The following is a 12,706-nucleotide window of genomic DNA, read 5'->3' on the forward strand; positions in this document are numbered from 1 at the left end:
TGCAAACTTGTATTTCTCTAGAACAAATTTGGAACGAATTCTGGTCAAATAGAATTATTTTTGCCTCTTCATTGAATTTTAAAGTCCGAGAGAGAGAGAGAATGTGTGTGTGTGTGTGTGTGTGTGTGTGTGTGTATGTATGTGTATATAACCTTATCCAGTTGCATCTCTGAAATTTCTGAAATCTTATGGAAAGTTTAGCCATGTTGCTGAGCTTACTGAGGAACATGGCTGTTGGTCTTGAGGTCCTATGATAGCCAGGTACTTTTTTAAAAACATTTTTTTTTATTATAAACACTTCCAAAGATATGCAAAAGTAGAGAAAATAGTATAATGAGCCCGTATATACATAGCCCCCATATTTAACCATTAATGTTTTGCTACACTTTCCAGTCAGTTTTTACAAAATTGTCAATTTTAGTAGAACCTTGCCGTACATCATTTTCCTACTAGTCCCACGTCTTGTGACTTCCTGAGATAATTTGTTGTAAGACATGTCATGTCTGCTAGTCCATAATAGATGCTTCTTTTTCTTCATTGTGGCACTATGCCCAACCCTCACCCCTTCATAATTGCCCTGCTTCTAGGTTTTATGAAGACAGATTTATCCTGGGATAGCTTAGCGACCTTTTTTACCTCAGCAGTTGTCTGTATTTTTGTTGTCTTTTCTTCTGTTTCAGAAAAGATACTCTCTCCATCATAAGGCTAGCTTCTGATCTCTATCGCAGATTTTAAGCACACTTCCCCTCCTCTGCAGTCTTCATCTGTTAGTTTTCTCTCACATCATCTGTGCTCACTTTCTATTAGTTTCTTCTTCTCTGCATAAATACTGAGTCTCCCTGACCTAAAATAAACAGACTTCTCAGCTCAGCAAGTACTTTAGGCTAACATCACCTCTTCTTTTTTTTTTTTTAAGTTTTGTGTTTTCTTTTTAAAAGATTTTATTTATTTATTTTTATTTTTATTGTTATGTTAATCACCATACATTACATCATTAGTTTTTGATATAGTGTTCCATGATTCATTGTTTGTGCATAACACCCAGTGCTCCACACAGAATGTGCCCTCTTTAATACCCATCACCAGGCTAACCCATCTCCCCACCCCTCTCCCCTCTAGAACCCTCAGTTTGTTTTTCAGAGTCCATCATCTCTCATGGTTCATCTCCCCCTCAGATTTACCCCCTTCATTTTTCCCCTCCTGTTATCTTCTTCTTCTTTTTTTTTCTTAACATATATTGCATTATTTGTTTCAGAAGCACAGATCTGTGATCCAACAGTCTTGCACAATTCACAGCGCTCACCATAGCACATACCCTCCCCAGTGTCTAACTCCCAGCCACCGCATCCCTCCCACCCCACCCCTACTCCAGCAACCCTCAGTTTGTTTCCTGAGATTAAGAATCCCTCATATCAGTGAGGTCATATGATACATGTCTTTCTCTGATTGACTTATTTCACTCGGCATAACACCCTCCAGTTCCATGCACGTCGTTGCAAATGGCAAGATGTCATTCCTTTTGATGGCTGCATAGTATTCCGTTGTGTATATATACCACATCTTCTTTATCCATTCATCTGTCGATGGACATCTTGGCTCTTTCCACAGTTTGGCTATTGTGGACATTGCTGCTATGAACATTGGGGTGCACGTACCCCTTTGGGTCCCTACATTTGTATCTTTGGGGTAAATACTCAGTAGTGCAATTGCTGGATTGTATGGTAGCTCTATTTTCAACTTTTTGAGGAACCTCCATACTGTTTTCCAGAGTGGTTGCACCAGCTTGCATTCCCACCAACAGTGTAGGAGGATTCCCCTTTCTCCGCATCCCCGCCAACATCTGTTGTTTCCTGACTTGTTAATTTTAGCCATTCTGATTGGTGAGAGGTGATATCTCATTGAGGTTTTGATTTGGATTTCCCTGATGCCGAGTGAACATCACCTCTTCTTTTCTGCTGCTTTGAACTGTCAATAAATGTTAAATACCCAAATTACAGACCAGAAGAGGATCTTGCCATGATACCTTGGTGTGGGTTTTCATGGCACATACAATATCCTGACAGCAACCTAAGAGTTGAGGAAGCAGTTGTTGGGGTGTCACCTGCATATATGTATAGGTTATTAGGCCACAGTGCAAAGTTAAAAGATTCTAATCTTTTATGAAAGCATTACAGATGATCTACCCTTGGAAGTGATGAGTACTTGAAGCCAGAAATAAATTTGTACACCTGGAGAATAGGGAGAGGTTAGTGTTCTGACTATCATCAAGAGGATAAAGTTTGTTAATATGCTGCTTCGGGACCAGTTAGTGTAAAACAAGTTTGTTGTCACTGGTAGCTGAAATTTAAAGCTTGATATTTTGGAGATGGAATAGTAGAGGTATCTTTTGAATAATAAAGCGTAAAATTATTTGAATGAAAGAGGTCTGGGAACCATTCCTAAAACATGGTAGGGGGTAGAGTTGAGAAGCAAATTAAATCAGAGCCCAAAGGATTTAAGAAAATGGAAGAAGGATGGATATAATGTTGTGGAAAACAAAGTATCTCATGTGATGTTCTGAAGCAGAAACAGGCCTCACTAAAGTAACAGTAGAAAAGTTTTGTTTTGTTTGCTCCATGCACCAGTTTCTTGATTTTTACCTGTCAGATCTTTCCTACTAAGTACAGATACCTGCTTATAGCAAAATAGCTGTGTATTTGTGTGGGAATTTTCTTTTATCATCAGGACTTTGAAAATATATGGAAGAAGTTTTAAAGGAATGCTTCACTTCAAGCCATGAAAAGGGAGTTGTGTGTAATTTTTTTTTTTCCTTTTTCGGTACCACAGTGCTACACTCTATTGTGGACTTCCCTTTCCAAACTGGTCAGAGATTACATTTCTGAAAACTACTATGATGAGCAAAACTATTTTTGGTAACATCAAGCACTCACACAATAAGGCATGGAATAAATGAATAAAGTATGTAGAGAAATTTTTAAGTAGTATAGAAATTTAGTAAAACAAACATTAAATGAAAGTTCTGGAAATAAAGTTCTAAAACCTGGCTCTGATAGATGACCTGTCTCTTAAATCACCTTCTTCAGTCGCTCAGAATATATTCTGAGGCACCATGATGTTCTTAGATTTTTCACGAGTTTGTATCGTGCGGATTTACCAACATAAAGTTCTTGTTGTTGTTGTTGTTGTTGTTTTGGTCTATTTTTTTTTTATTATGTTCAGTTAGCCAACATATAGTACATCATTTGTTTTTGATATGGTGTTCCCAGCGTAACATTTTAAAAGTAGTCCTTGCTTTAATTTCCACTTAAATTTCCCCTTGTTGCTGTCTTTCAGTTTCATATCTTAGTAAAATGGTCATTTAATACCTTCCTTTTAATAAGTTATCTCAGCACTTTAGACATAATCCTCTATCCAGATATTCTGTTGAGAGTGTGGTGGTTCTTTAACTGGCCCGCTCTGTTTGCACTGCCCTGTAGGTCAACCCGCATTGTGCTGCCAAGTCTGTGAAGCAACAGGTATTCTGTTGTTTCCTCTTAGAATAGTGAATTGAATTCCGTATTTTTTTTAAATGAGGATTTCCAGTATATGGCATAAAAATAAAAAGTAATGATTCATAAAACCTCAGTTGAAGACTATAACCTAAGCGTAAATACATACAAAACACTATGAATGACATATTGTGGGTTCTAATACAGTGAGCTTTCAATTCCTTTTCACTGTGAAGCTGAGCAAGAGAATAGCCTTTCTTCTGCTATAGTCTGGACTCCTCTCCATATGGTTGAGCAAGTTCTGCTAATCATCTGTCCTCAGTTGGGAGTGTCTCAGTTTCTACAATTTTGCTCAGAATTTACTTCATTCTTTTGTTAATTTGTAAGGAGTTTACTCCCTCCACCTAATTCTACATGATATCTGCCTCTAATTACTTACGGCAACTAGTAAGAACATACTTCCTAGTATAAAAGAGCCTGAATCTGAACTTACCAGATCTATGACTTAAGTAAGTTCTTTAACCTTTCTCTGCCTCAGTCTGCTCATTTTTAGAATAGCAATAATAATTGTTCTGGCTTCATAGAATTTTCATGAAATTGTTTCATTGTTTCATGGCAGGACCCACCATATTTTAAATGTTTACATTGTTTAATTATGGATAATTGAATAAGTAAAAGGAGTTGTTCATTATAACCCCAGAACTTGAAATGTAGAAGAAACATGAGAGGAATGCAGTGTGCAAGAAAGAGACTGAAACATGTATATGTGTGACTCAGAATCTAGAATAAGAAAAGTCTCTTCTGAGGAAAAGGCAGAGCTGACCTATAGATCTAAAAAACATAGAAATTTTTTAGCAAAGCACCAGAATAGTGTAGTTTTCTGCAGTAATCCTGACCATGTCAGACCAAAAGGAATGACCTAATCATTCTTCTCCAACCCTAGCATTTATGATTGTAATTTCTGAGCATCTGTTACAAACAAATGGTGGCCCTGAGTTTGAAGACATGTGAAACTGTTCACTTGGTAGCATGCTAGTGAGTCAGTAGAAACATTTGAATTGGTTAGCCAGCCTTGACGGAACATTTTTATTGGCAGATCCCATGTTGGTTCTTCTTTTCCTTATGCTGTGGTTTTGTTAGCCATTATTTTTTTATTCCACTTTTATGTTAGTCTCTTTCCCTAAGAAAGAAAAGATTGAATTGGAGAAGGGGACAAAATAATAAAATAACAATTATAGTAATCATAATAAATTTTAAGTATCAGTTCAGGTCATGAGTTTGAGTAGTATGGTTTCTAGATGAACTGGTTCATTCTCCAGTGCCTTGCATTCACACTCCTACTGCCGTCTCACCCTATGTTGGCACTATGAAAAAAAGACTCATTTTCCGTGTTTAATAAAAATTTTTATGAAACTATGAATTTGACTACCCTGAGAACAGGTTTGTTTGGGGAGGGGGTAGAAGAGCTCTTTTATTTCTTTGAGATTCCAGAGCTGTTTGATAAGTAGTTTTCCATTAGTAAAGTTGGCAGAGAAATTCAAACCTCTGTGGGCTAAATTATATACTCTTGAGATGCCTTTTGGCTAAAGAAAGTTCTAACTTCCCACAACAGAAAGTAAGTTTTCATATGTACCTAAGAAGAGTCTAATAATATAATCTGAATTCTGACATTTAAAGAATCTTTTAAGGGAGAAAAATAGATTTAAGAAAGCTTTTGAAAATGGTTACTTGAAAAAGTTCAGGCTATTTGGGGATAGTATAGGTTAGGTGTCAATCTATTACTCTTTGAATAAAATGAGTCTGTATTTTTTTTAAGATTTATTTATTTGAGAGAGAGAAAACACGAGAGAGAGCAAGCACAATTGGGGGGAGGGGCAAAGGGAGAGGGAGAAGTAGGCTCTTGGCTGAGCAGGGAGCCCAATGCTGGGATGGATCTCAGGGTCCTGGGATTACAACCTGAGACGAAGGCAGATGGTGAACTGACCGAGCCACCCACATGCCTGAGAGTTTGTATTTTAAATTATTTTATCTTCTGATATCCTGTTTCATTTTCAAATTTATTGTAAAGTTGCTGGCATTAAAAGAAATCCCAATTGGGGGATTTATGACAATCTTCCAAATTAACCACAAAGTTGAAAAGTTATGCAAATGTATCATAGGAACAGTTATACCCTAGTAACAAATTGAAGTGTTTTCTAAGTTACATAAGAACATGTATACTTTTTGCAAAGCCACATTTATTTATACCTCCATCAAATGCCTTTATTGGAGGCAGTGGACATATGGTAAAGGACTTGTGAAGTTGGAAGCATTTTTCACATTGACTTGAAATACTGAAATTTAAATATTCTGTAAGAAATCACATAAATTAATATAAAAATTTCCTGTACTTGAAAAAGAAAAAGTATGCTGTATAGTGTAACTATAAACAAGTAACAGTGCTGGGACTGGTCCTTGTTAAAATGATAAAGCAGAGTTTGTGTCTATAATCAACTATCCCTTGGAACTTTGGGTCTTCCTCTCTAGTCTTGATTAACTCCTTAATTCTACCCCCTTTTTTCTACCCTTATCTCCAGCTCACTTATGTATCCACCTTACAGGATGTATAATCTTAACTGTTCCTAGCATCTTTCCTCATTAGACTGATAGTTTACTTGAGGCTCCAAGTTATTATAGAACAGTGGAAGAAATGGCTTAGTTAAATATAGTAATTGTTAGAATTTTCTACCTCTTTCTGCTCCTGAACTTTGACCACGATGCTCAGCTTTTCACAAGATAAGGCATGTGTATGATAAATGTTTTTTTCAAATCTTTTTATTTTCTTGTGACCTGAATTGGAATCAATTACAAATAACCCCAAATATCCCATGCCTTTCTCCTCCCTTAAAACCTTAATCCACTTTTTAGGTATTTAAAGCCACATCTTCTTCCAAATAGAAGAAACCATATTCTTCAAAAAATCATGCTTCTTAATCATCTTAATAATCTTTCATGTAAAGAGCCTCAAATGGCTGGAATAATCTCTAAAGTAGCAAGTAAAGCATTGAGCTTTTCAGATAAGGGCCCCCAGAGTACCTTTCTTTTTCAGCATTTACAGTGCTTTCTCTGCCCCATTAATATATATGGTTTGTGTGCAAGGACGAAGTTAAGAATATAGGTCAGGGCGCCTGGGTGGCTCAGTTGGTTAAGTGACTGCCTTCAGCTCAGGTCATGATCCTGGAATCCCGGGATCAAGTGCCGCATCGGGCTCCCTGCTCAGCAGGGAGTCTGCTTTTCCCTCTGACCCTCTTCCCTCTCGTGCTCTCTATCTCTCATTCTCTCTCTCTAAAATAAATAAATAAAAATCTTAAAAAAATTAAAAAAGAATATAGGTCATCTTCTTTCTCCCAAAGGAGAAAGGAGTAAGATTATTTTCCTACTTCTTTTCATTTTCTCCTCTACTGGAGATGTGGGGTCAATTCTGGTCCCTTCTGTTAAATATAATGCATCAGTTAAAGGACTAACTGTTGCAGGTAGGTAAGCCTTAACCTAATTGCAATACCCATTTTGAGAAAATCTGTTAAACAATATACCAGTATGAGGGTGTTTTTTCAGGACCTTTCTTTACAGTGCCTTCAGAAGGTGCCTTTTAGGTAATTACTCATTCTGTAAATGGGTAAAACTTCCATCGAGCTTTGGATGTAGATGGTAGTAATCCATCCATTTAATCATAAGATTTTCCTATCAGAAGATCCATTTATGAGTATTATAAGCATCAAAGATGCTCCCTGCAGCAAAGAATGTGTTTACATTTAAGCCAATTTGCTTACATATAAAATAAGTATAATAATATTTAGACCCACCTCATGATATTGTTGTGAGGATCAAATGAGGTAAAGTAATGGAAACACTTTGAAATTAGTGAAGCTGAATATTTGCAAAGCAAGATATTCAGAATTGAAGATCCAGTCTGCACTTAACTTCTTAGGTTTGCAGTTTTCTTATTCTGAAATGAAAGGGTTTCTTAAGTCTCTAAGATCCCTATCATTTAAAATAGTTCTTTAAGTGACCTTCTGAGGTCCCTTGATTCTATAGTTGTAAATGCTCTGAGTAAACCTGGGAAGTAACATATATAAACAGTATACTGAAAAGAAGTTGGGGGTCAGATGTTCATGAATTCTTAACTGAGGACTAGGCTGCACATTCATTGGATGGATGAGAGTACCCAGGGTTTACCAGAGATTAAGCACTACAGGGATGAAAGTGGAATTGTGATACTAAAGGTAGAGCAGTGCTGAGGAATTTGGAGTTCCAGTCCAGTCCAGAGTGGCAAAATGCTTGTTAAAACTTCTGGCATCTTGCTGAAGTAACAGAAAGCTAGGTTTTAAGAATAGGGATCATGAACTATAATAAAGCCTACTGTAGACCCAGACCAACAAAACTTAAAGTTCCAAGAAAGTCTGCAAGGAAGGTTGAATTTGGAAGATGAGTCTTACCAAGATAGAGAGGTCTGGGAAATACCCTGAGCTTTCAGATTAGCCTAACAAAGGATAAATTCAAGCTTACAGAAGTACAAGGAGGTCAACTATTAACTAAATTACATACTAGAATAAAAAGTATTGCTCCTCAAAAGAACATAACAGAATCCAGACTCTTTGCAGTGTATCAACTACAGTATCCTGTATTGGGTTTTAAAATTTGCCAGACGTGCCAAGAAACAGTAACATATGACCCATAATGAGGAAAAACATGCAGTAGAAATCAACTCCAAGAAGTCCTATATATCATATTTAACAGATAAACACTTTAAAGTCACTCTTATAAATATGCTTCAGGGACTTAAAGGAAAATGCCATATTGATGATATAGGAAATCTTAGCCAACTAAGGAAAACTATTAAGAAATAGAAATTTGGAAACTGAGATTTAATGAAAAGTTCACTGAATGGTCTTAATAACAGATTAGAGCTGTCAAAAGAAAGAGTCCATAAATTTTAAAAGAGATCAATAGACACCCAATTTGAAGAACAGGGAGACTGAGGGGTATTACAAAGTGAATGGAGCCTTAGTGATATGTTGGATAATAGCAAATAGACTAACATACAGGTAACTGAACCATAAAAAGATTAAAAGAGTAAGAAAGGGGCAGTAAAATAAATTTTTTTTAAATAATGGCTGAAATATTTCTCTAATTTGATTCCAAATACATAGATTTAAGGAGGTCTATAGGAAATCTGTGTATCTCCTTTTCAGTTTTTTTGTAAACCTAAAATTGCTCTAAAAAAAAATCTTAAAAAAAAAAAAAAAACAACACACATGTATTTACAGATCCCAGAAACTTAGTGAAACCTAGCAGGATAAATACAAAGAAAACCACATGGGTTGACATTGTAATTCAATTGCTGGAAACAAAACATAGGGAGAAAAACAAAAGCAGCAAGGGAAAAAAAGACACACTACATAAAGGGAAAATATGATAGCTGAGTTCTTATTAAAAATATTGGAGATCACACTGATATGAGGAATTTGAGAAACAAGACAGAGGATCATAGGGGAAGGGAGGGAAAATGAAAGAAGATGAAACCAGAGAGGGAGACAAACCATAAGAGACTCTTATCTCAGGAAACAAACTGAGGGTTGCTGGAGTGGAGAGGGGTGGGAGGGATGCGGTGGCTGGGAGTTGGACACTGGGGAGGGTATGTGCTATGGTGAGCGCTGTGAATTGTGTAAGACTGACGAATCACAGACCTGTACCCCTGAAACAAATAATACATTATATGTTAATAAAAAAATAAAAAAAAAACACATTGGAGATCAGAAGAAAATGGAACTTTTTTTAAAGTACTGGGGAAAAAATTGTTAGACTAGAATTCTATGACCAAATAAAAGACTGTTAAAAAACTAGGGTTAAATATGGACATTTTCAGTTAAACAAACATGAAAAGCCTTCATTTCTAGGAAAACTTCTCTGTAAGAAATGTGAATGGATGTTCTTCTACTTGAGAGGAAATGAAACCAGATGGGAGTATGAATCTATAGGAGAGAATAAAGAATATCAGACCTGGCAAATTAGTTGACATATATAGAAAACTTGTTTTTTTTCTTCACATACTCTCCTTAAAAGACAACTGACTATTTAAAGCAAAAATAACAGCATTGCTTGGTAGAGTTTATAATGTATATAAAAGTGAATATGCCAACAATAGCGCAAGAGGTGGGGGTGTAGCTCTATATTGTTTTAAGGTTGTTATCTTTGTGAAATAGAAAGTAGGAGGAGTCAGGAACTTTTATAATTTCTAATCTTTTTTTTAATAATTTTTTATTGTTATGTTAATCACCATACATTACATCATTAGTTTTTGATGTAGTGTTCCATGATTCATTGTTTGTGCATAACACCCACTGCTCCATGCAGAATGTGCCCTCTTTAATACCCATCACCAAGCTAACCCATCCCCCCACCCCCTTCCCCTCTAGAACCCTCAGTTTGTTTTTCAGAGTCCATCGTCTCTAATGTTTCGTCTCCCCCTCCGACTTACTCCCCTTCATTCTTCCCTCCTACTATCTTCTTCTTCTTTTTTTTTCTTAACATATATTGCATTATTTGTTTCAGAAGTACAGATCCGTGATTCATCAGCCTTGTACAATTCACAGTGCTCACCATAGCACATACCCTCCCCAATGTCTATCACCCAGCCACCCCATCCCTCCCACCCCCCACCACTCCAGCAACCCTCAGTTTGTTTCCTGAGATTAAGAATTCCTCATATCAGTGAGGTCATATGATACATGTCTTTCTCTGATTGACTTATTTCACTCGGCATAACACCCTCCAGTTCCATCCACGTCGTTGCAAATGGCAAGATGTCATTCCTTTTGATGGCTGCATAGTATTCCATTGTGTATATATACCACATCTTCTTTATCCATTCATCTGTCGATGGACATCTTGGCTCTTTCCACAGTTTGGCTATTGTGGACATTGCTGCTATGAATATTGGGGTGCACGTACCCCTTCGGGTCCCTACATTTGTATCTTTGGGGTAAATACTCAGTAGTGCAATTGCTGAATCATATGGTAGCTCTATTTTCAACTTTTTGAGGAACCTCCATACTGTTTTCCAGAGTGGTTGCACCAGCTTGCATTCCCACCAGCAGTGTAGGAGGGTTCCCCTTTCTCCACATCCCCGCCAACATCTGTCATTTCCTGACTTGTTAATTTTAGCCATTCTGACGAGTGTGAGGTGGTATCTCATGGAGGTTTTGATTTGGATTTCCCTGATGCCAAGTGACGTTTTTCATGTGTCTCTTGGCCATTTGGATGTCTTTGGAAAAATGTCTGTTCATGTCTTCTGCCCATTTCTTGATTGGATTATTTGTTCTTTGGGTGTTGAGTTTGATAAGTTCTTTATAGATTCTGGATACTAGCCCTTTATCTGATACATCATTTGCAAATATCTTCTCCCATTCTGTCGGTTGTCTTTTGGTTTTGTGGACTGTTTCTTTTGCTGTGCAAAAACTTTTATCTTGATGAAATCCCAATAGTTCATTTTTGCCCTGGCTTCCCTTGCGTTTGGCGATGTTTCTAGGAAGAAGTTGCTATGGCTGACGTGGAAGAGATTGCTGCCTGTGTTCTCCTTTAGGATTTTGATGGACTCCTGTCTCACGTTTAGGTCCTTCAACCATTTGGAGTCTATTTTTGTGTGTGGTTTAAGGAAATGGTCCAGTTTCATTCTTCTACATTTGGCTGTCCAATTTTCCAAACACCATTTGTTGAAGAGACTGTCTTTTTTCCATTGGACATTCTTTGCTGCTTTGTCAAAGATGAGTTGACCATAGAGTTGAGGGTCCATTTCTGGGCTCTCGATTCTGTTCCATTGATCTGTGTGTCTGTTTTTGTGCCAGTACCATACTGTCTTGATGATGACAGCTTTGTAATAGAGCTGGAAGTCCGGAATTGTGATACCGCCAGCTTTGCTTTCTTTTTCAATATTCCTCTGGCTATTCGGGTTCTCTTCTGGTTCCAAACAAATTTTAGGGTTCTTTGTTCCATTTCTTTGAAAAAGGTGGATGGTAGTTTGATGGGGATTGCATTGAATGTGTAGATTGCTCTAGGTAGCACTGACATCTTCACAATGTTTGTTCTTCCAATCCATGAGCATGGAACGTTTTTCCATTTCTTTGTGTCTTCTTCTATTTCTTTCCTGAGTATTTTATAATTTTCTGAGTACAAATCCTTTGCCTCTTTGGTTAAATTTATTCCTAGGTATCTTATGGTTTTGGGTGCAATTGTAAATGGGATCGACTCCTTGATTTGTGTCTCTTCTGTCTTGTTGGTGTATAGGAATGCCACTGATTTCTGTGCATTGATTTTATATCCTGCTACTTGACTGAATTCGTGTATGAGTTCTAGCAGTTTTGGGGTGGAGTCTTTTGGGTTTTCCACATACAGTATCATATCACCTGCAAAGAGTGAGAGTTTGACTTCCTCTTTGCCGATTTGGATGCCTTTCATTTCTTTTTGTTGTCTGATTGCTGTGGCTAGGACTTCTCATACTATGTTGAATAGCAGGGGTGAGAGTGGACATCCCTGCCGCGTTCCTGACCTTAGGGGAAAAGCTCTCAGCCTTTCCCCATTGAGAATGATATTCGCTGTAGGTTTTTCATAGATGGCTTTTATGATATTGAGGTATGTACCCTCTATCACTATACTCTGAAGAGTTTTGATCAAGAAAGGATCCTGTACTTTGTCAAATGCTTTTTCTGCATCTATTGAGAGGATCATATGATTCTTGTTCTTTCTTTTGTTAATGTATTGAATCACGTTGATTGATTTGCGGATGTTGAACCAGCCTTGCAGCCCAGGGATAAATCCCACTTGGTCGTGGTGAATAATCCTTTTAATGTACTGTTGGATCCTATTGGCTAGTATTTTGGTGAGAATTTTTGCATCCATGTTCATCAAGGATATTGGTCTGTAATTCTCCTTTTTGATGGGGTCTTTGTCTGGTTTTGGGATCAAGGTAATGGTGGCCTCATAAAATGAGTTTGGAAGTTTTCCTTCCATTTCTATTTTTTGGAACAGTTTCAGGAGAATAGGTATTAATTCTTCTTTAAATGTCTGATAGAATTCCCCTGGGAAGCCATCTGGCCCTGGGCTTTTGTTTGTTGGGAGATTTTTGACGACTGCTTCAATTTCCTTAGTGGTTATAGGTCTGTTCAGGTTTTCTATTTCTTCCT

At 37.2% G+C, this 12,706-nt stretch overlaps 1 protein-coding gene across 16 annotated transcripts in view; it reads left to right on the plus strand.

Moving 5' to 3' along the window:
• ERC1 (ELKS/RAB6-interacting/CAST family member 1) overlaps positions 1 to 12,706 on the plus strand; it is a 560,596-nt gene that overhangs the window by 298,711 nt on the left and 249,179 nt on the right. The window lies entirely within an intron of this gene.

This window comes from Zalophus californianus, chromosome 9 (genome assembly GCF_009762305.2).
Source record: "Zalophus californianus isolate mZalCal1 chromosome 9, mZalCal1.pri.v2, whole genome shotgun sequence".
NCBI lineage: Eukaryota > Metazoa > Chordata > Mammalia > Carnivora > Otariidae > Zalophus > Zalophus californianus.